Below are 25,488 nucleotides of genomic sequence, written 5' to 3' on the forward strand. Positions count from 1 at the left end.
CGGCCCTCAGTAAAAAAAAATAAACTCTCCTTGCTGCCACCAGATACTAAATTCGGTGGAAGAGGAGGGGGGGGTACCTTGAGGGCCATGGTGCACGTGTGTAGTAGCTAGTGATGTAATGCAAGTATGATATCACTTCCTGCTATGGACACGCACTACATCACTTCCTGCGAATGTGCATTTGGATTTGTGGGTGGTTGTGCTGGGGTCGAGTGCCTAGGGGTCATTTAGAAAGCCTCTGGGCACAAGTGCAAGAGGGTCATGCCTATAGGCCACCCCCACCCATTCCTTTTAAATATAGCACCGAGCTGTTTCTTATGAAAATGGGCATAGAGGCCTGTGGCTTAATGCACAATGCCCCACAAAGTGGGCAAAGTGCAAAAACAATGGCATATTGCAACTTGTTTTTGCAATTCGCACACTGCATGGGTCATTGTGAATGCGCCCTAATGTCTTTAAATCAGCCAACCTAAACAATAAAAATGGGAAAAAAGATTCCATGATGTTAGCAGTATGATTGGACCGAAGATCCAACCAACTGTATTGGTTTTAAGGGTTAGGGTGGATTTTATAATTTTTTTTTCTTGAAGCATGATTAAAAAATTCATCTTATGGGAGGTAGCTCTCAAGTTGATCCAGGGACTGGCCCCATTGCCATCTTGGAGTCAGGAAGGAATTTTTTCCCCTCTGCGGCAAATTAGAGAGGCTTCAGATGGGTTTTTTTTGCCTTCCTCTGGATCAACTAGCAGTTAGGCAGGTTATACAGTATATAGGCATTATGTTGATGGACGTGTCTTTTTTCAACCTAACTTACTATGTTACTATGTTACTAAAGGATTTACACAGCAGTGCCTTACTCCAGGAATCTCCTATAGGTGTATTCCTAAATACACCTATACTGGCAGGTGGCACTGTGGGATACTAACCCTTCTGGCATCCTCATTGGAGCCTCTGACTGTACTACTAACTGCCCCAATCCTGTATTTCACTTCTAGAATGAGCTATTACTGATCCTATCACTTCTCCTACTGAGCTCTCCTAACTCTCTTGGCACCTCTTTTGGCTAGTAGAGAACACAAGGTGACTTTCCCTTTTTAAAGACTAGGGCAGTGCTGTCCAACTGGCGGCCCGCGGGCCGCATGCTGCCCTCGACCCCCCTCTGTGTGGCCCCCCACCTGTCTGGCTGCTTTGATGGCTTAACTTTGTGTAAGATTTAAATGGTACCAGTACTGAGATTAACTGGCCCCCTGCATGGTTCTCACCTCAGATTCAGGCTGTAATCCCTCTGTATTGTTTAAACATGTAATCCCCTGTGTTGTTCACACCTTTTAATCTCTACATTGTTCCCCCCCCTGCAGTGTTCACACCTCAGGCTCAGGCTGTAATCACCCCCATTGTTCACCTCTTCACACCTCATTGTATGGACTGCCTGGACTATGCTGCCTGTGTATAGGCAGCATAGGGTAGGCAGAGTATGGCACATAGGAAGCATAGGGCAGGGAGGGTATGGCACCCACAGGCAGCATAAGGCAGGCAGAGTATGGCACCCACAGGCAGCATAGGACAGGCAGAGTATGGCACCCACAGGCAGCATAGGGCAGGCAGAGTATGGCACCCACAGGCAGCATAGGACAGGCAGAGTATGGCACCCACAGGCAGCATAGGGCAGGCAGAGTGCTGCCTGTGTGTGCCATACTCTGCCTGCCCTATGCTGCCTGTGGGAGGTGAACCTGGCAGGGGTTTGTTTTGGGAGTTTGTTAGCAGTTGGAAATAGCCATTAAATGGTCCCTAAGGTGTGTAATTATGTGCTGGGGGTTACAGTGTTATCCACAGGGGAGGCATATGGATTTAAGGGTGTGTCTTAATATGACATAATATAATTCTTTAACATATGAATGATGGTTGATATCCCTGCAGCGACCATTGTGATAAAATGGGTCTGGTTTGAAGTGGGTGTGGTTTAAAATGGGGGAGTGGCCAAAACTGGCTTCCATTAGCAGCCCTCCACCATGTATGCGAGAGAATTTCCGGCCCTCGGCACCGCCGAAGTTGGACAGCACTGGACTAGGGGATCCTGACACACTGAAACTGCTAGGGAAACACTTTGACCTGGAAATGGAAACAGCTCATCCTCCCCAACTGCAAAATAGAACCCGCCCTTAGCTGGTTTAACTCTTTTTGGGACTGCCTAAAGTGTAAAAAACCTTTTAACCTACAAGGGGCACAAAGAATTGGGTGAAGGTTATACATTATGGCTGATCGAATATCAAATATCACATGTGACACTTCTGGTGTCGGCAGTACCAGTTGGTTTAGGAAATGCCAAAGTAGAAACTATGCCATTTGTTTTATAAGTATTAAGGCCTAGTTCCAAACCCCTAAAATTAGAAAAGTGGCCATTATTGGTCAGCTTTCAACTACTTTGACTATTTCTCGATTTTTATTTTTTAGCTTTATTTCTTACCAACAAAAACATGATTGCCCAATGGGCACTAACTTTGCTAGATGTGTTTATGTGCTCAAACACAACCCAGTACTTTCTTGCACCATATGAGACAGAGCACTGAGCAGGCTGCTGGCTGGAAAAGAACAAAGCCAATAGGCCAAGTAATAGGAAAAAATATCTTAGTTCACTTATGAGTTTGGCAGCAGTTTTCTCTTGAAGCTTATTTATCTGTAAGTCTTCTCCTTGAGCTACTGTGCCACGGCCATTGAATTGCAGACTTAGATATAGACGTCACACAAGCAAAATGTTAAAAAAATCCAATAGCGTTAGACAATTAAAAAGGTCAGTGTGCACTTTCATTGACTTTCTGTTCCAGTAAGTGTGACCATTCAAAAAGTACTTTCATCTTGTAGGGATCTCGTAGGCCATGAATTGAAATACTGGGAAGCTACAAATCACCCTATAGTCATGAATTGTATGTTCCACTACAATTTGAAAGCCAGCCAAGTATTAGTAATAAGCATTTCTGAATACCCAGAAATAGACCGGATTAAGCAGAGTACAAGCAATAGAGGAGAGGGTTGTGCATTTCTTAGCTGGAGACAAACCAAATTGAAACAATTACTGGAGAAGACTGCAAGCTCCTTGGGGCAGGGCCCTCTGTACCTCTTGTATTGGTTACTGGTTATTTTTTGTATGTAATCTGTATGTTTAGCATATGCACCCGTGTTGGTGCTATATAAATTAGGGATGCACCAAACCCACTTTTTTGGGTTCAGACAAACCCCCGAACCCACCCTGATGGATTCTGCTGGATCCCGAACCGAATCCAAATCCTAATTAGCATGTGCTAATTAGGATCGGAAGGGGATAAAAATCGCCGTGCACAGCGTATTGACATTTTTTTCCCCCTGACTATTTAACCCATTCCAGACGCTAATAAGCACATGCTAATTTATGCTAATTAGGATTCAGTTCGGCCCAGTTATCCTAGACGTTAAAATAACTGAAAACCTGGGAAATAGTGACCAATAATATGATGTTTTGAGCTAAACTTGGGACAGGAGAAAGGTTAAAATCTGTAAAATATTGTTAGGAAAGAGTCTATGGATGGGTTCATTTCTTGACAGGTGGGCCACTTTCAAATCAGGCAAAGATCTGTGGGGGGGGGGTACATTTTGCTGTGGTGTGTGTACCTGCAAGAACCTTTAGAACCTTTAGAACAGTGATCCCCAACCAGTGGCTCGTGAGCAACATATTGCTCCCCAAACCCTTGGATGTTGCTCCCAGTGGCCTCAAAGCAGGGAGTTATTTTTGAATTTCTGGCTTGGGGGCAAGTTTTGGTTGAATAAAAACCAGGTGTACTGCCAAACAGAGCCTTCTGTAGCTGCCAGTCCATATAGGGGCAACCAAATAGCCAATAACAGGCCTTATTTGGCACCCCAAGGAACATGTTTCATGCTTGTGTTGCTCCCCAAGTCTTTTTACATATGAATGTTGCTCACAGGTAAAAAAGGTTGGGGACCCCTGCTTTAGAACCTAGGGCAGATATTGTGTGTTCTATTGCCTATACCCCTAAGCAGGGTTGGACTGGGGTGTGCAGGGCATTTCAGGGCCCCTAAACCCCCCAGGTGCCCCCACCGCAACCCCAACTCCCCTTTGAAGCACACATGTACTTATTTTCTGCAAGATCGGGGGAGGGAGATCAGCAGGGGAGTGCTAGGGGGATCGGGTCTGGGTCTGTGGTGTATAAGGTGCTCTGCCGGCCCAGTCCGACCCTGCCCCTAAGGCTGCTACTACATAAATGTGCGTCAGCTGACACTTGCTGGGAAGCAATGTAGGTCGCCCCTTCCCGGAACAATCACTTGTCAACTACTGAGCACCCAGTCAACATGGGACTAGACTGGTCAACAGACTGAGTAGAGAAGCACATGCTGCATTGAGACTGGGAAGCCAACAACTTTGACTAGAGACTTGGGGATGTACCAAATCCATCATTTATTGGTTTGGCCCATTACACCCTGGCCTGTCCATGTTACACTAAAACCATGAAACCCTGACCTCATCCTTGTATCTGTATAAATACAGGTGCCTCTGGGCAATTTGACTGTCTGTGCTTAACATATCCCACCAGGCTTCTAGTACGACTAATCACCACTGAGGCAGCTCACAGAGGCATGGCCTAAAATTCAATGGGCATACCTAGATAAAAACAAACTAAAATGGAACTGTAGAGACACAGATGCTGAAAAAAAAATAATTTGATTGATGTATACTGTGCAGTGGTGTAACTGGACCCCATAGCTTATCCAGTTAATGTACCCCAAAACATTGGTAAGCTGATAAATTATACCAAGATATATGAAACTTGCTCATTAATTAGGACCTTACTGGGCCCCCTACACTCCTTGTCCCCCCCGCAACCACAAGGTCTGCTTCCTCTGTAATTACGCCCCTGGAACAATGGTCCTCATAGGAAGAACCACGGTGGTCCTAACCTGCTCCCCTGTCTGCAGCAGCTTTCCATTCATTTAACTGGCAAATGTGCCGCCAATGGCAGACAGCAAGATTGGGGTCATGGAGGAACACAGACAGCCTCCCTGAGAAAAGTGTAGAGATCTGACTGCGGTAGTCCCCTTAGGGACATCTATGGCAGCTTAAAACCTCTTCTCAGCCTGCAGCTGCTTCCCATTCCTGCTTATGGCGGGCAGTTGCGTTGTTCTGCAGGCATTATTCGGGAAGACAGGCGCCCTCCTTAGGAAGGCCATAGCAGACAGAACACTGTGATTGATGACTATAACTCTACCAGTGTAAGTATTGGCTTACACTAAGCACAATTCTGTCCTTAATATCAATGTATATCTGCCCCTACATACAGTTGTGCCCCTCAATGTTCAGTCCAACCAAAATGAGGCAACTATGTCAACAACTTAGTTCCGAGCCCCCAGGTAATGCACGATGGCCGGGGACTCCAAACTTCACCAAGTGAAAAGACTGAAAATTGCTTTAAGTTATGTTGTCTATATAGGTCTGCTCTGCTTTCAGACTTATCCACCTTGCCAGTTATATCCACCAACCCTTAAAGTTTCCAGCTCAGGTGAGAATTCCTGGGGTATAGAGGCAGCATGAGAATTGGAGCAGGGTCGGACTGGAGGGTGCAGGGCCCACAGGGGACCTGCAGGTGCCTCCACCGGGCGTGTGGCCCGGCACCCCCTAACCTCCCCCCGACAGCGGCCCCTACTGAGCCTCCCTAACCCCGTTCAGCCGTGGATGCGCCAGCAAGAGTCGGGTCTGGGCCACTGGGGCCTACTAGGGCCAATGCCCACCAGGTTTTCCCCGGTGTCCCCGCAGCCCAGTCCGACACTGGAATGGAGTATAACACATCCCATTGCCTCTCCAGTCCCATTATCCCATGACCAGGAAATATTATGGAAAGCCCCCCTTTTATTCCAGTAGTGTGTGGCATATAAGATGTATATATTGTGTTTCCACAAGACATGGCCTAGGAAGTTTATGCTATGAATAGATAGAGTCCTCTCAATAAGTTCCTGTCAACATCCTTTCAGACCTTGAGTGAGGGAAAGAATTCTAGAAATAGATTCTAGAAAAATGTGTCATTCTTTCCCCATAATAACGCGAGCCAAAGATAAAATACTTTGGACAGAACAAAGAGAAAACAATCGTGTCTGACATAGTTCTGCCGCCCCTCGGGATGGATCTGGGGGAAATGTCATACGCTCACAGTACCCCAAGCAGCAGGAAGGGCCATTGCTGGGGGTATTCTGACAGAATTATGAATGCGAGCCTACAATTCCAGGATCCAGTTATCATAATCCTGTTTTGCAATGAGTGGGGCAGTGACGTGAAATTCCCAACAATCACTCGCTGCATCACGCAATGCAAGCGGCCATACAGCCCAGTCAGCCCATACATACAGTATACATTGTACATTATACATACAGCTATATTCAAACGCCAATAGGAAAACTATACCCCCAAACAATGTAGGTCCCTATAAAAATATATTGTATAAACAGCTCATATGTAAAGCCCTGCTTCATCTAAATAAACCATTTTCATAAAAATATACTTTTATAGTAGTATGTGCTATTGGGTAATCCTAAATAGAAAGTTGCCATTTTAAGAATTAAAGACCGACTCCTGGGATCATAGGAGGGGTGGGAGATTTCTGTATGGCAGTGATTAGGTGGTGGGCCCTTGGTATCCGGTGGGCCCCTGGTTCCCCTAGTTCAGGTATCCCCAACCTTTTATACTCATGAGCCACATTTGAATGGAAAAGGTGTTGGGGAGCAACACAAGCATAGAAAAAGTTCCTTGGGGTGCACATAAGAGCTATTATTGGCTATTTGGTAGCCCCTATGTGGACTGGCAGCCTATAGAAGGCTCTGTTTGGCTTTACACTGGGTTTTATGTAACCAAAACTTGCCCAAAAGCCTGGAATTCAAAAATAAGCATCTGCTTTGAGGCCCCTGGGAGCAACATCCAAGGGGTTGGGGAGCAACATGTTGCCCCTGAGCCACTGGTTGGGGATCACTGCCCTAGTTCAACAGTGGGCAGGGCTCAAAGTGCAAAAACATGGAATGCGCCCTGCACTTAGCAAATGACCCCCAATGTGTAATAAACACAAGGCTTTGAAAGAAAACTCATAGTCCAGTTGCTTCAGACTTAATTCTACTAGATAAACCATATCAGGACCTGGATGAATGAAAACCTTCACAGACTTTATTCACATTCAAATCCAAAGAAGTTGATTCGGCAGTACTGAAAACTTCATCATCTGACTTCAAAGCAAAGTTTGACAAGAAGGAAGAAGTTCACAAGCGCGTTTCATTGTAATAACGGCACAATAGTTAGGTATTTTCCAAGCTTTCATATACTGATAGGAAGGGGCCATACTTCTGGGCTTTGGTGTGAGTTTCTTGTAATTTAATAAAATAATTACATTAGGGGAATAAGGCTCTTCTTAAAGTGATACTGACACGAAAAAACTACTTTTCAAAATATGAATATACATAAAAAGTTGCCTATAGGTCATGTTGACGGTTTTTCGCTGACAGGTTTGGTTTTGTAAGTAATTGTTACTTGAAGTTCCTAAACCAGACTGTTTTGTCAACCTGACTGTCCCTTCCCAACCTGTCAGTTACAGCTTCTAATGCTAACAGACAAATATGGCAGCCCCCTCATAGAGGAACACAGGGGATCAGACAGGTTATGTAAATGCCTCAGGCAAATATTTTTATGGCATAATTATAAAGTTCTTGCAAAGACAATGTTATGATAGATGTAAAAAAAGATTTACTTATTGGTGTCAGTATCACTTTAATGGGTAGATTTCATGTCCTTCAAATGTTTATGGGTTAGAATGGCATGTGGTGTGTGATTATATTGGCACAAGTCTGTTCCACTGTTTGGTACAGCCTGTTGTGGTCGAGGGTGGTGGAAGCTCTAGGGTTCCCTGGCATCAATTATTACGCTTGAGCACGACTGACGGAATAGCCACAATAGACCAAGTAGAGCTCAGAAGTGCAAAGAGGAGGTTTAGACAAAAGTATTTTAATGGATATCATCACTAATGCCATAAATCAGTGTTTTTCAACCTTTTTTGGGCAAAGGCACACTTGTTTCATGAAAAAAATCACGAGGCACACCACCATTAGAAAATGTTAAAAAATTTAACTCTGTGCCCAGCAGCAGTGCCCCCCTAGTACACTGGTGCCCAGCAGCAGTGCCCCCCTAGTACATTGGTGCCAAGAGCAGTGCCCCCATAGTACATTGGTGCCCAGCAGCAGTGCCCCCCTAGTACATTGGTGCCAAGAGCAGTGCCCCCCTAGTACATTGGTGCCCAGCAGCAGTGCCCCCCTAGTACATTGGTGCCAAGAGCAGTGCCCCCCTAGTACATTGGTGCCCAGCAGCAGTGCCCCCCTAGTACATTGGTGCCAAGAGCAGTGCCCCCCTAGTACATTGGTGCCCAGCAGCAGTGCCCCCCTAGTACATTGGTGCCAAGAGCAGTGCCCCCCTAGTACATTGGTGCCCAGCAGCAGTGCCCCCCTAGTACATTGGTGCCAAGAGCAGTGCCCCCCTAGTACATTGGTGCCAAGAGCAGTGCCCCCCTAGTACATTGGTGCCCAGCAGCAGTGCCCCCCTAGTACATTGGTGCCAAGAGCAGTGCCCCCCTAGTACATTGGTGCCAAGAGCAGTGCCCCCCTAGTACATTGGTGCCAAGAGCAGTGCCCCCCTAGTACATTGGTGCCAAGAGCACTGCCCCCATAGTACATTGGTGCCCAGCAGCAGTGCCCCCCTAGTACATTGGTGCCAAGAGCAGTGCCCCCCTAGTACATTGGTGCCCAGCAGCAGTGCCCCCCTAGTACATTGGTGCCAAGAGCAGTGCCCCCCTAGTACATTGGTGCCAAGAGCCAGCCCCCCTAGTACATTGGTGCCCAGCAGCAGTGCCCCCATAAGTCAGTGTGCCACGTGGCCCCCCCTAATACATTGGTGCCCAGCAGCATTTTACTTCTGCCCCCTTTGAAAGTAAAAATTGCGGCCCTGCCTACGGCACACCAGTCAGCATCTCACTTCAACAGTGGTTGAAAAACGCTGCCATAAATGACCCTTTATCTGAATTCTATAGCGAATGCTATACCTTGTGAGTCAGATCAGAGAATACTCTGTGCTACATATATTTTATATTTTATACAAAGAACTGCATGTAGCTAATGTAATGTTTACACTGTAGATCATAGGCTCCATCTGCAGGTGTTCTACTAAAAAAACTAAATTGATCTAAACATAGAAATGGATTTTTTGAACTAACCCTTACTATGGCAAATGCCCCACAGAGATATTAGTTGTTTGTGCTAAATCTCTGCTGCCACGGGCAACTAATCCCACCAAAATGACTTTCTACTGGCAGCAAAGTGAATCGCCAGTGGAACGGCGCACGTATCACTTCTTTTTCCAAAGTCGCGAGAAGTTGCCTGCAGCCAGAAATTTCACACGAGTTCGGAAAAACAAAGTGACCATATGCCGTTCCACCGGTGATTCACTTTGTTGTCAGGGTTTGCAACTAACATCATGGTGCTGCCATCACCAGCCAACTTGGGTGCTCAGGTTATTAGGAGGAAAATCCATGCGATGGTGAATCAGCATGGCACAGTTGGCGTAAGACTTTAATATTCCTCAACCGCTTAAAATGGACAACTGTTAGCCATACCTGGATCCAAAACCCTGTCTACTATCCAGTAAGCAACACTCCCTTCTGTTTATTGAGATCATCAGAACACCAGACTTTTAATAAAGGTAAAGGAATACCCACCCTGCATTGACATTTCTGACTAAAGTAAAGGCAGTTAGGCAGGCTGGCTGGCAGTTTGTAAATCCATGAATCTCACTGCACTGCCCCAGTAGAACATACAGTGGAGCACTATATACACTGCATAGGGCACTGACAAAATTAGATACAGGTATCAGACCCCTTATCCGGAAACCCGTTATCCAGAAAGCTCCGAATTACGGAAAGCCTGTCTCCCATAGACTCCATTTTAATCAAATAATTCAGAATTTTAAAACTGATTTCCTTTTTCTCTGTAGAAATAAAACAGTATCTTGTAATTGATCCCAACTAAGATATAAATAATCCTTATAGGATGCAAAACAATCCTACTGGGTTTATTTAATGTTTTATTGATTTTTTAGTAGACTTAAGGTATTGAGATCCAAATTACGGAAAGACCCCTTATCTGGAATACCCTTGGTCCCGTGCATTCTGGATAATGGGTCCTATACCTGTACTGCAGCAGCTTGTGAAAATGTATCATAATGGGACAACTTAGTCTAATGCTCTATATTGGGCTGCAAGATAGATAAGTGCAGGATGATCCTGTGTTTTACACCTGCCAAGGGTACCGTTGCACCCTGATTTAAGTTTTTGTATCAATAAAGGGCAAGGAAGTGCCCAGCCATGCCTCATCTGCTATTATTGACATGAGTTCAACTTTGGCATATATTGCCATAAATGAATATGAATCATATGTGTATTGTACAAATATATAAAAATATACTGTATCCATGTTGAAAATATGAGGATATTAGAAGTCAGCACTCCTATGACCCGAAGAAAAGCAATTGTCTGGCTGTCTTGGGTCTTTATATAGTCATAGAATGGGTCAGTGACTTCTAATACTCTTATATATACTATAAAAGGATAAAGGTTTTACCAATGATCTGTATAAAAGCACTTGTCTGGCTGCCTTGGATCTTTATATAGTCCTAGGATGGGTTAGTGATTTCTAATATTCTTATATATGATGTAGAAGGGTAAAAGTTTTACCAACCTTTAATTCCTTAGTTTTCCCTGTAGTGTTCTAGAATTGGGCCTATATTACAGTTAGGAGGGGAAGCAGGTCCCTTGGTAGTTCAGTATTGGGCAAGGGGCAATCAGGATTCCCCGAGTTTATAAAAAGGAAAGCCCACGTGTGTTCAGCCTCCTTTGGTTTCCCTGCTTGGGAGGGTGTGGGGTTAAAGAGCCTGAAGCAGAGGTAGGCCTCAGTAGGAGAAGTAAGTGCCAGAAAAGATTTGTAATAGCTTATTCTAGGAGTGAGAGGTAGGATCAGGTAGTTAGTAGAGCAGCAAGATGCTCCAACGAGGAGATCAGTAAGGGTTAGTACTCTGCGGTGTCAATGCCAGTATAGGATTCAAGCAGTCAGGCTCAGGAATAGAGAGATTCCAGGAGTAATACACCACTGTGAGCGTTGCCTAGAGCTGGGGATTGTTTCACTAAGGCAGTCAGTACTACCTCTGGGTGTTAATAGTGAATGCTGGGTGTTGTGATCACTACAGCTGTGATCCTGTGAGTAACAACTGGCTGAGAAAGCATTTGATGCATTTACTAATTGATTGTGTAACATCTGTCCAATAAAGAATTTCATCTGTTTTAAAAAACCAAGTTATTTGCAAGATTTCTGTTTTTGGTAAAATACGGTGTGGTTAACCCTTCCTTTCACAGTCAAGCAAGGGCCCACTTAAGAGTAGAGTTCCATGTAACATGTGCCCTATGGGGAGTTGCTGCTGCCCAAAGCCAATCAGTGTGGCATTTGTACAGGTGAAAGGTTCAAATGTAATCTGTTCCTTTATAAGGTAGGAATAAATACCATTTTTATATGCTGAAATCCAGCTGCAAAACAGTTCTTCTCTTTCTGTATCATTTGAAGTCCTGGCAGGGAAGGAGGGACTAAAACATTGATGTTACAGACAACTTTTCCACAGCTTACAGACAGCATGCAGGAACTACAGTACATAACCCACAATGCATTGCACTTTGATGTTCCTTTCCTTATTGACATCACGTGTGCAGGGAATTGTGGGATTGGGAGGATGCAGGATGAAGGCAGATTGAGGACAGGCGACTACTGTTACATTTTATTTGAGTCACAAAGTAGTCAGCCAGATCAGCAGGGGAACAGGGGGCGGGGCTTAGGGAACTGTTCCAAACCAGATTATTACATTAAACATCATGGAAAGGCTGCATATTTTAAAATTGATGTACATTGCAAATTTGCTTACAATTATGTTAACATTTCAAAAAGCTTAGTTTGGGTGGAGTTCCCCTTTAATATAAGGAATTAGATAAGGATAATAGACTTAACAACTTGGTAGAAATGCAGATGCACAAGGAAGGAATGTGCCAAGTCATAGAATATCCAAGGTCATGTTTGTAAAAGAAAAATAAATAGAAGAAGAAACATATTATTATAAATGAATGTAATTTTCCCTTTATGGCTCATCCAGCTCCAGATGCTATTAAACATAAGTGAAAGCTTTTCCTTTCAAACTGTATGAAGCTCTGAGCTGCCAGCAGGACCAGCCATAAAACCTTAATTTCCTTGCCCTTTCACCAATTAGGCCTGGCTGTTTGTGCAGAAAGCAAATGATAATTAGATGATAAGGAGAATGTAATGCCCAATTTCCTAATCTATTATCAGAGGCAGGTTCCTGGTTTGTTGTTCCTTTCCTTCCTTTTCTACATTAGTTTACTTCTCTGAACAAAGGTCCTCGCTATTTTAGGCCTCCGGTATCAGGATACAGGGATATCTGCACTTGGAATTTCTGACCTTTTGCCTGTTGCGGGGGCTTGTTCTCTTTCCAGCTCTCCGCGTTTCTACCTTGGCTGCCGCGGAGGAGAATTCATTAGTGACTTTGATAAAGGAGGGCTGATTTGGTTTCTTCTGCTAAATTGCTCGTTTCATGTGTAAAACGCCAGATTAGTGTCAAGGACACTGGGAACATCAACCCAACTACGGAAATCCAGGAGGCGGCGGAACACTGAACAAAAGAACCTGCACTCAGATTAGGGGACTTCTCAAAGGAATGTCATCAAGCAGAACACCGGGCTGCTCGGGGCTTTTCACCAACAGTAAGGGGTAACATTTTAGGGAGTCCGGAAGCTGTGGGTTGTTCCGTAGAAGAGGAAAATGGGAATTCAAATAAAGAATAAAAAATATTTATTATCTATTTGTCCTTAAATACCAGCTACATACTCCGAAGGTGGGTCCCCATGGTCCATTTAACATGGACAAAGAATAGCCTAAATATATTCATATAAATAGTAACAAGAAGTCGTCTGCACTCACCCATTATCAATATATACAGGGCATTAAGACATTCTGAGCATTAAGCTACCAAGCAATGCCCTCCCCTTTAGGCAAAACAGGGATTGTTTGTCCATATATTGCAATATACTTCAAGTTGGCCAACTAAGTCAAAGTCACCACTGGTCTGGCCAGTCCTACACTCACTTATCTGGTACATTAAGAATTATACTGCTACAATATACATTTTATACGGGAACTGAGTTTTACCTGCAACTTGCTTGCTTTCAAGGTTACAGCTCCCAAATGGTTGCCCTTTTATTGGCTCCACTGGGATCACCTGACTATAGCTGGGAATGGCGGGAGCTACAACTTGCAATTATTAAATGTATATTAAAGCAGTGGAAGTGAGTGTAGGACTGGCCAGACCGGGGATGACTTTGACATAGTTGGCCAACTTGAAGTATATTGCAAAATATGGACAGATTTTTTTATATTTAATTTTGAAATTTCAAAATTCTTCATTTCCCAGGGTGCCACAGCCATGTGACTAATAAACTTCAGTCACACTTTACTGCTGTGCTGCAAGTTGAAGTGATATCCCACCTCCCAGCAGCCGATCAGCAGAACAATAGGAAGTGAGCAAGATAGCAGCCCCCAGTAGGTATCAGAATAGTACTCAATAGTAAGAAATCCAAGTCCAGCTTGGGACTCCTCCAGTTACATGGGAGTAGTCTTTATGCCCTATAAATATTGATAATGGGTGAGTGCAGAGGACCTCTTGTCTATGTCTGTATGAATTTTGTGGTCACAGCCTCATTGCACCCCCGCCTAATGGTTAAAACTTTCTTTTGTTTCCTATGTATGACGTTTCCAATGGAAAAGCTTTTGTAGCCTCCCCAAACAATAAAAAAAAAAGTTTTTATTATATAAAATGTATTCCTACAACAGAAAACGCTAATTCCACAACTTAACTTGAATCCCCTGGCAAAATGGTTCAGAATGAGTGCTAGTAACTGTGCCTAATCTCCTCTGTTATTACCGGTGCCAAGTGATGTTGCCTGTGCCAGATGACTAATTCCCATTCAAACTTATGTTCTGTAAGGAATGCTGCTCCTTGCTCTATATCAAAGCACTTAACCTGCATGTGAACTCGTGCTATTTTGATCAAAGACAACACTTTAAAATTTTCACTCAGATTTGGGTGGAGATCAACATGTCAGTGCAATGCAATATGACTTTTACCCTTTTTAGACTGATGTGACCCTGAATTATGCATTGGTTACATTGTGTATTAAACTGAGAGCTAAACTATAGACATCATATATATATCTTTGGTTTATTCGGCCCTTTAGGTGCCACAGAATGGAAAATTTACCCTTTACCAGTTTGGTCCCTCTTCTTTGGACTTCAGGAAAATCCCATTTAAACCCTGGTGACCAACACTGCACTGAATAGCCAACATTGGGCCTTATACTTCTACTAACTTGCTATATTTTTTTTTTATCATCAATAAAAGATGTCCCTAATTTAGCTCCATTAAGGGTTACTAGAAACTGTATATGTTCATTGTCAGGTGTATATAGCAACATTAAAGCTCATACGCCACTTAGTGCCCCTATTGCCAATTTGGCCAGAATGTGCTAGGATGACACACCCTGGATGGAATTAGTTGGCCTGTATTGTTTTGTTTAATTTGCAAACATGGATACAATACTTACAATACCTTCCCTTGAATCATTAATATAAATGTTAAACAAAATTGGACCACAGAACCGTGTGGGACCCCACCAAGAACCCTACTCTAAGTAGAGAATTTACCAGTGACAACCACCCTCTGTACACTCTGTACTCCTTTATCAACATAGTAACATAGTAAGTTGGGTTGAAAAAAGACATACGTCCATCAAGTTCAACCATAATGCCTATATATAACCTGCCTAACTGCTAGTTGATCCAGAGGAAGGCAAAAAACCCCATCTGAAGACTCTCTAATTTGCCCCAGAGGGGAAAAAATTCCTTCCTGACTCCAAGATGGCAATCGGACCAGTCCCTGGATCAACTAGTACTAAGAGCTATACACGTACGAACAGCATTGCTAAGACCAACAGACCTTACTTTAGAAGGCAGTAATGGATGTGGCACTGTCAAAGGCTTCGGTAAACTCCAAGAATATCATATTTACAGCAGCCCCCACTGTTCAGCTTCCTACTTATTTCATAATGAAAAGCAATTAGATTTGCTTGACACAATCTATCCTTCATAAAGCCATGCTGCTTCTCTCAGCAAAATCCTTCAGGGCATGGCACGAGCCTGTACAGCTTCCTCCTCTCCCCCCCTTTTCCCTCCGCCCCCATCACTTCAGCAGTGAGAGACACAGCAGGAGAGATGCAAGCAAGGAAGTGATGTCAGACCAAGCTAAAATGGCAGCTACTTTCTTAAACAAACAGAAGAAGCTCCTGGGGCTGTTAACTTAGGTATGGTAATGCATGCTAGAGAATAAATATAGCGTTCTAGCCTGCACTATTGTGACTAATCTATTGGCAATAAAATGCCTCTGTAGCTTTCCTTCTTCTTTAAATACTGTAATTACATCAGCTTTCCTCCAGTCAATAGGTTTCCATATCAGATTAAGTAAAAGTGCCCTGGCTAAAACTGATCTAAGCTCTCTAAGTACTGTATTCTATCCCCGTGCCTTGTTGACATTTACTTTGTGTCCTGTGTCATCCACAGACTTGATTGCACTGGGCCATCTTTGTCACTACAGAGATTAAACTGCAAACCAAGCACATTTGTATTTTAAAAGTCCCTTCTAACAAAATTATTTCCATTTTTTAATTGACCTGCACTTTCAAACAGTGCCTTTTTTTTTTTACTACTGATACACTTTAAAATGAGGTTAGATTTTGCTTGTGATGCAATCAGTTTCCCATTTTCTATTTTTGCCTTCTTGATTGCTGCTTTACAACATTTATTGTAGGAATTATTTATATGCTTCAAAATAACTTCTGTCCCCTCGGACTTGTAGTTTTTAAATGTTTTCCTCTTCATTCTTATTAACTTCCTTACTTCTGAGTTTAGCCACATAGGGTGGGTCTTAACACTTTTCCATTTCCTTCTTTAGGGAATAAATTGAGAGCAGTAATGAGAACCTAAATGTTTTGTTCTTTAGTCAAAACCCCCATTCCTCATTCCACCTGTTGAATTAAAAGTCGAAATGTTATAAAGTTCACTTTTTTGGAATTTAGAGCCTTTGTTGCCCCAGTGCATGTTTGTTTTTTGCCACAAACATTATATGACATAATATTATGGTCACTATTACCCAGGGGGTCTCATACTTGCACATATTTTACATTCTGGATTTTTCAGGATAACCAGATCCAGTCCTCAACAACCTGTCACTTGTAATTGTTGTAATCTTGTTGCCATTGTGACATGCCAGCTGCCTGTAGCTTTTGGGGGAATTAGCTATGGCAGGCAGGTAGCAGAGGGTCAGGAGCACAGAGACAGGGACACCACATCTTCTGGCAAAAACACAGGTTTATTTCAGGCAAACTCTTCCCAACATAAAGGTCACAGGAACACAGTTCTATAGCATTTCAACAATACTTATTCAAAACTATTTGGGACTCTCATCATCCAGGGTACATTTCACACTCTTGAACCTTTCAGGGCTTCTCACCATCCCCAGTGGCCTTCACACATACACGGAGACTCTCCCTTCTAGGGATACCAGCTTCTGGCCAGGCTGACCTGATGGCAGCACCACAGAGCAATGATGTGCAGCCTAATAATCCCTACTGCCCCCTACAGCTGGGCAGTTGCAAACACTAAATGGAGTATGGAATGGAAGGCCCATGCTACTCTCCTTCATCCACTCCAGGGGCCCATTCACCCAGCAATAGTAGACAGCCTTACTTGCTGCAAGACCAGGCATTCTCCCTAGAGCTAATTGTGTATCACCTTCAACACTGGTGAAAATACACCTAACAGTTACCTTGCCCATTGCATCTCTTACACCAGGGCTGTACAACTGGAGTCTCAAGAGCTGAATGTGGCCCTCGAAAGGATTGTTATGGCCCCCAGCCTGCTCAGAGGCTCCTTAGAATTCACTTTATTACATCATAATCATTTTTAATATAATCTGGCTCTCGAACATGCTGTATGGGAAATATTCCTCCTTCTGCATGTATTAAGATAAACAGCACTGGGCTAGGGGGCTGATTCAAAGGAACAGTAACACTAAAAAAATGTAAGTGTATAAAAATAATTACAATATAATGTACTGTACAACTAATGTTTTTGCCTCAAAAACCGCACTAAAGTTTATGTAAACAAAGCTGCTGTGTAAGGCTTTATAGCAATTATGTGTATTATTTAATAAAACTATTTTGATTTTACTTAATACCTGAGCTGTAATTCTACCTTTTTGGAATTCCGGAGTGCCTGCCTATCTCATTACTTGACTCCTATATGGCTCCCCTATGCTGAGGGTCTGGGGCATGAGCACCTGGACCAACCGTGTACAATGGGTAAGCTTTTCTCTACTATATATGCTTAGATCTGTATATCTCTCAGGATTTAATGCTGCTGTGTAGCCATAGGGGCAGCCATTTAAAAAGGCATAGGTTACTTAGCAGATAACAGATAAAACACCATTGTATTCTACAGAACGTATTTGTTATCTGCTATGTAACCTATGTACAGCTTCAATAACTACCACCATATAAAGTATAGTAGTCTTTCTGAAGCAAACAACTTTCACCAGAGCAGGGCAACTGTACATTTCATTATAGTTATTTTAAAATACTTTCATTTTTGGTGTTGTATGGGATCAACATGTGACCCTAGAAGTGCCCAACACTAAGCCAATGGAAATGGAAAGGCAAGGTGCATTGTGGGAAAAACACATGGAAATTAGCAGCAGTGTTTTACACCTTTGCTATGGAGCCCTGAGGCTGTGATAATGAGTGTGTCCTTAAAGTGCATGGCTGGGGGTGAACGGGTAATCTGCAGTATTTTATCCAATCTCACTTTCTTGCTTTAAATGACTCCGCTCACAGCCGAACTGTAATAAATGTTTTACTGAGTCTGGGGATACAAACCCTTCAGTACTGTTTCTATTTTTGCTGATGACACAAAATTGTGCAAAACTATAAGTTCCATGCAGGATGCTGCCGCTTTGCAGAGCGATTTGACAAAATTAGATAACTGGGCAGCAAACTGGAAAATGAGGTTCAATGTTGATAAGTGCAAAGTTATGCATTTTGGTAGAAATAATATAAACGCAAACTATCTACTGAATGGTAGTGTGTTGGGGGGATCCTTAATGGAGAAGGATCTAGGGGTTTTTGTAGATAACAAGTTGTCTAATTCCAGGCAGTGTCATTCTGTGGCTACTAAAGCAAATAAAGTGCTGTCTTGTATAAAAAAGGGCATTGACTCAAGGGGTGAGAACATAATTTTGCCCCTTTATAGGTCCCTGGTAAGGCCTCACCTTGAGTATGCAGTGCAGTTTTGGGCTCCAGTCCTTAAGAAGGATATTAATGAGCTGGAGAGAGTGCAGAGACTGCAACTAAACTGGTTAAGGGGATGGAAGAGTTAAACTATGAGGTGAGACTGTCGAGGTTGGGGTTGTTTTCTCTGGAAAAGAGGCGCTTGCGAGGGGACATGATTACTCTGTACAAGTACATTAGAGGGGATTATAGGCAGATAGGGGGATGTTCTTTTTCCCATAAAAACAATCAACGCACCAGAGGTCACCCCTATAGATTAGAGGAACGGAGCTTCCATTTGAGGCAGCGTAGGTGGTTTTTCACGGTGAGGGCAGTGAGGTTGGGGAATGCCCTTCCTAGTGATGGGGTAATGGCAGATTCTGTTAATGCCTATAAGAGGGGCCTGGATGAGTTATTGATCAATCAGAATATCCAAGGCTATTGTGATACTAATATCTACAGTTAGTACTAGTGGTTGTATTTATAGTTTATGTATGTGAGTGTATAGATTGGTAGGTGTGGGTTAGGTGTGCTGGGTTTACTTGGATGGGTTGAACTTGATGGACACTGGTCTTTTTTCAACCCTATGTAACTATAACTATGTAACTATCTTCCTTGAGCAAATGCAGGGAGATTACACCGGGGCTGCCAGGCAAATGTAATGATCTGTAATATCACATTAAATTCTACACAAACATCCCCATTACCCACTCTGCATTTAGTCCCTCACCAAGGCAACATTAAAGGGATGCAGTGGGGTATATTTTAGGAACATTTGGATGAACCCTGCACAAATATTATTTCAATAATCCTTGCTTATTACATGATAGGGAGGGACTTTTAAAGAAGAACTAGAGCCTAAAAATGAACATGGCTAGAAATCCTGTATTTTATATACTGAACTTACTGTACAAGCCGAGGTTCAGCAGCCCTATAACAGTAATGATCCAGGCATTCCCAGTTGCCCCAGCAGCTCCCCATCTTGGATCTTGCTAGGCCATCTTTTGTGTGTCAGTGGCACTGCACATGCTCAGTGGGCTCTGGGCTGCTGCTGAGAAGCTAAGCTAAGGGGCTTATTAAGAATCATCAGTACATTAGCAGAAAATAAGATCACCTCTATCAAAGAAGCTGATACAGGGATGATCATTATTCATTTCTGATGCAGACTGCACTGATGTCTATGCTGCCATGTAATGTGAATTTTAATTACTAATCAGCCTTGTATTGTGACTGTTATATTCTATATATACAGTATAATGTGAGTGGGCCCCTAAGCTCAGGTAAGTGACAGCAGCACAGAGTATGGGCAGGGAATCATCAGAAAAGAAGATGGGGGGCGACTGGGGCATCTTTGGGGCACAGACCTTCCCTGCTAAAGGTGTGTTGTTGCCTGGGGCTGGTACAGAACCCCAAAACAGTGTAGTATCTCTAAGCTAATTTTTCATTAAGCTTTACTTTGCCTTTAACAGTCCCAGACACCTGTAACCATTTAGTACCCTCATGCACCTCTTGATGATATGCTGTGCCATTGGGTTTGGGTTTTTTTGAGGAAGACTCTGACCTTACTCTTGAGCTATTGGGAACCTTTTTCTCCTGGTCTCAGACAGCCTGCTGCAAGACATGAAGGTTCACAACTCCCTTGCAATACTGTAGGTTAGTATAACAGGTATAATAGGTATAAGACCTATTATCCAAAATGCACGGGACCTGGGGTTTTCCAGAAAAGGAGTCAAGATACTGTTTTATTATTAAACCTGGTTGGCCCCGGCGGCCCAGACCCGATCCCTGTTGCTGCTTCCCCTGGCTGCTGATGTCCTACCCTGATGCATTTACTTACGCACGCTCAGGGGAGGACAGCGCGTGGCGGGGCACGGCGTGGGTCCCTGTGGGGGGTGCGGGAGATACGGCTGGCAGGGGCAACTTGGGGGGTGCAGGGCCCATGGGACCGTGCACCAACAACTTTGGTTTTGCTGTTATGAAAGGTATATATATATATAATAGGTGAGCAAAACTTTGTATGCAGTTCCCTGTATAGGTTACATATATTTTAAATAAAGGTATCATTCACTGATAAATAGAAAGTAAGAGAGAAGACATCACCAAACACTTTCTTACCCATAGTCCTTCATTTGTTATTGTCCCCCTAAAGGCCTTATGGTAAAAAAAATATTCTCATGGCCGTAAACAATTTCTATTTCCTGAACAATTTTGTCTTTATCCTGATTTCAAACGAAAGTCAGTTGAATAACATGGACACATTTACAATTCTAGTAACGATGAACAAATCTGTCCCATATCGCTTCACTAAATTCTAGTTATAAAGAATTATAGATTTTTAATACTACTCTATAAAAATTATATAATATGATCAACATTTTCTTTACTTCTGAAATCCTGATTAACAAGGACATTTTCACCATGCGATAATGTTGGTGATGTTTCAGTATGTGTTACATCTGTTAAACTTTGGGCTTTATTTCACTGACTGGTGAAGACATTGGAACAGTGATTATGTAGGTCAGTGTTCCCCAACTAGTGGTTTAGGGGCAACATGTGCTCCCCAACCCCTTGGATGTTGCCCCCAAACCAGGTAGTTATTTTTGAATTCCTGACTTGGGGGCAAGTTTTGGTTGAATAAAAACAAGATTTCCTACCAAATAAAGCCCCTGTAAGCTGATAGTGTGCATAGAGGCCCCTAATAGCCAATCACAGCCCTTACTTGGCTCCTCCATGAACTTTTATGGTGCTTGTGTTGCTCCCCAAGTCTTTTTACATCTGACTGTGGCTCACAAGTAGGAAAGGTTGGGGATCCCTGTTGTAGGTGTAAAAGGGCCTATATAATGGTAATGAAATGTATTGTTAGTAATAATTTCATAACACATTACCTTGATGTCCTTTATTATTTCTACGGTCACTTGTCGGCTTCAGACAAGATGCCATCCCTGAAACAAAAGTAGAGGAAGAAGGTCTGTGATGATTTTTAACTTCAGCGGATAAAGCAAACTGACCGACTGGCAGAATTATGGAATCTAAAACCATGATACTAAAAATGCCATTTTTATATTGTATACATATCTCACTTTATGAAGGACACCAAAACGGCCCTCTTCTAAAACCTTTCCCAGTTTTATATATCTGCCAGGCTACTAAAAAATAACATTGTATTTGAAAACATGATAAATACAAATAGTAAATAATATAATGCAGAGGGAAAAATAAACCTTTTCAATACAAGAGAAGCCCAGATAGTGTAAAATGAAACTGGAAAGTGGCGCATAAGGGGAGAAGGCTAAGGGCTGGAATAACTAAGTAAAGCCATGAACATTGAGCTTTTTTCAAAATACAGTTTTATAACTTCTGTTCTGCAAACGTATTTGTCTCATCCTCCTGGGGAAGAAAATGAGCTTTTATCAGATCAACTTAAAGTTAATTGGGGAAATTGCTACAATTATTATTTGAAGAACAGAGGAAGGTTAATTTATCAGTATATATATATATAATGTATTCAGTAAAGTTGGTTATTTATCCAAACCTCATTATCCTCAGTAAACACAAGTCTCTTGATTAAGATTGACACTCAATTCTTTTTCTTTTGAACTGGTGCCTCCTGATTAAAAGAGAGAAAATCCATTATGATGTGAACTAAACCCTGAAGAAGGTGCAGTATATGACATTAATTAAATATACATGGCTTGTGTTGAACTATGGCTCTCCTTATTGTAGTTTTTTGTTAATTCTTGAACTAAATTAAAAAGGAAATTAAATTAAATGAAAAAAAGGATATTTACACTAGTCACATTCTATTGCCGTAAGAACACATTGTACCACCAGTTAACCGAGAAACCATCTGTATAAACAAACCACGTTCTTCCCCAAGCTGAATCATTAGGCTTAGAGATAAGAGCAGCTCATTATACAAAAGGATTGTTAATTTGTTAAACTACCCTTTTAAATGTATATTGGTAAAGATTTAATGGAATCTTTCTACTCAAACCTCATTAAACTCCCTAAGACCCTCTTCATTACTTTGGAATTCTGCTTGTAGTAGCAGGTTCCAACTCCTAGTTTAGAGAGATACAACATGTTGTTATATAAATGTAACCCTCTAGCTTGAAAAGAAAGCCCTTTAAGACAGAATTGGCCCCACTGCTCAGTCCCCCTACCCTCTAGCTCTCCAACCACATCACCCAAAAAACAATCTTGCATAAAATATAGGGTGATTTGTATTTGTAATTTACATTGGAAATATCGGCAGGCACTCTGGATCACCAAAAACAATGTTTCAAAAGAGAGTAAAAACATACTTAGTTTATTATGTCCATACAAAAAAAGCCAAAAGAGCCTTACGCATTTCGCACCAAGTGGGGTACTTAATCTTAAGGTCCCCGTACACAGGCCAATTCTAGCTGCCGATATCGGTCCCTTGGACCAGTGCTGTCCAACTTCTGTTGTACCGAGGGCCGGAATTTTTCCGACCTACGTGGTGGAGGGCCGATAATGGAAGCCAGTTTTGACCACTCCCCTTTTTGAAACCGCACCCACTTGAAACCACACCCATGTTATCACATGACCATACCCATATTAATGGTTGTAGTACAGCAAAAACCTGCCATACTCTGCCTGCCCTACCCTGCCTGTGTGTGCCATACTCTGCCTTCCCTACCCTGTCTGTGTGTGCCATACTCTGCCTTCCCTACCCTGCCTGTGTGTGCCATACTCTGCCTCCCTACCCTGCCTGCGTGCCATACTTTCACTGTGTGTGCCATTCTTGGCTGGTTTGTGCCATACTTGGCCTGTGTGTGCCATACTCTGCCTGCCCTACCCTGCCTGTGTGTGCCATACTCTGCCTTCCCTACCCTGCCTGTGTGTGCCATACTCTGCCTTCCCTACCCTGCCTGCGTGTGCCATACTTTCACTGTGTGTGCCATTCTTGGCTGGTTTGTGCCAAACTTGGCCTGTGTGTGCCATACTCTGCCTGCCCTACTCTGCCTGTGTGTGCCATACTCAGCCTTCCCTACCCTGCCTGTGTGTGCCATACTGTATGGCACACACAGGCAGCCTACAGTGACACAATGCTGGCACTGCTCCTACAGTCTGCACAATAACTATATATTAAAAAACTTTTTAATTGCAGTACCACCTCAGTATATGTTCTTTTTGTAGTGTGCAGGGATTATTTGTGGGTTTCTACTGCTCCTGAGGTGTCAACAGGGGAACAATGGGGGTGATTACAGCCTGAGCCTGAGGTGTGAACACTGCAGGGGGTGAACAATGCAGAGATTAAAAGGTGTGAACAACACAAGGAATTACATATTAAAACAATACAGCCTGATAACAGCCTGAATCTGAGGTGAGAACCATGCAGGGGGGCAGTTAATCACAGTACTGATACCATTTAAAGCTTACACAAGAGTAAGCCATCAAAGCAGCCAGACAGGTGGGGGGCCACACAGAGGGGGGTCGAGGGCCGCCAGTTGGACAGCACTGCCTTAGACCAATTCGGCAGCTAATCGGCCGATGTATGGGGACTACTGACGGGCTTGTCTGACCGATATCTGGGCAAAAATCGGGCAGATCTCGATCCCGCAGGTTAGAAAATTTATACATAGCAAGAAACATCATATTTATAGTTGAATCCATCAGGTTGTCTCGTGTGTAAATAAAAGATCCACTTAGTTTCTTTCTTTATAAGGGTATTGGTAATATCAGCTCCACGCGGGCCTGGAATAATCCTATCTATGCCGGTAACTGTGAGATAAGATAGAGACCCCTTTGAACCTTCAGAGAAATGTCTGGCTGCTGTTGTTTTGCATTTACCATCTGTGTTGGTTAAAATATGTTCTCAAATACGTTCTTTTAGTTTTCTGCTTGTTTGACCTATATAGTGTTTATTACATTTTTTACAAGTCAGGAGGTAAACAGTTGATATAATGTTTAATTTCATATGTATTTTTAGTAACTGATAAAGTAAATGATTGTGTTTTAATAACAGTAATATGTAATACATTGTCTTGAGCGGCATCCAAACATTCCTTCTATAGATAACCAAGTTTTGGTTTGTTTGATTGGATGAGGCTTGGAGACAATCTACTGCCTGGTGTTTCTGTTCTTCTACTCACATATTTATAACCATTATCCAAAATCTATCTTAAGGTGGCCATACACGGGCCGATTGTAGCTGCCGATATCAATCCCTTGGACCGATTCGGCAGCTTATCGGCCCATGTATTGACAGAAACGACGGCCATACCTGACCGATATGTGGCCTGAAATTGGCCAGATATCCATCGGGCAGGTTAAAAGATTTAGTCGGATCCAAAAACTCTTAGGGCTGTGACAGACGGGGAGATTAGTCGCCGCACGACTGGTGGAATCTGTTTTTAGAATGGTTACATTTTTGTCAACAATTTTCTTTATTTCATTGTACTGTGGGCTGAAGGTAAGAATACACGATAAAACTGTAGGGCCACCCTTATTTTCTTTTTAATCATAAGAGCCATCTTTATTTTCTTTTTCATCATGAGGAAAGGCTGTATTGGCACAATACAAGTTTTTGCGTCTAAGACACATTTGTTCTATGGAGGAAGATTTCCTACAGAATTCAAAAGATTTACTTAATAGGCTAAGGGGCCCATTTACTAAACAGTTTTGAGATAATTTCATATTTTTTCTAATTTACAGAACATTTTGAAATGTATGCAAAAAGTTAGTTAAAATTCCCAGAGTTTTTCGTGGTTTTAGATAAATTTCCACAAAAAAAATCGTATTTGCGCAAAGAATACAAACATTTCAGAATTTGTTAATGCTTTGGTTACACTTTCCTCTGGACTATCTTTTCGCCAGGTTTGATCTGTCGAGCACCGTTGAGTCCTATGGAAGGCTTCCAAAGCCAGGCATGGAAGGCTTCAACCCCAGAAAGGTTTTCGTGGCATTTACAAACTTT

Source organism: Xenopus tropicalis, chromosome 7, assembly GCF_000004195.4.
Source record: "Xenopus tropicalis strain Nigerian chromosome 7, UCB_Xtro_10.0, whole genome shotgun sequence".
In the NCBI taxonomy this organism is placed as follows: Eukaryota; Metazoa; Chordata; class Amphibia; order Anura; family Pipidae; genus Xenopus; species Xenopus tropicalis.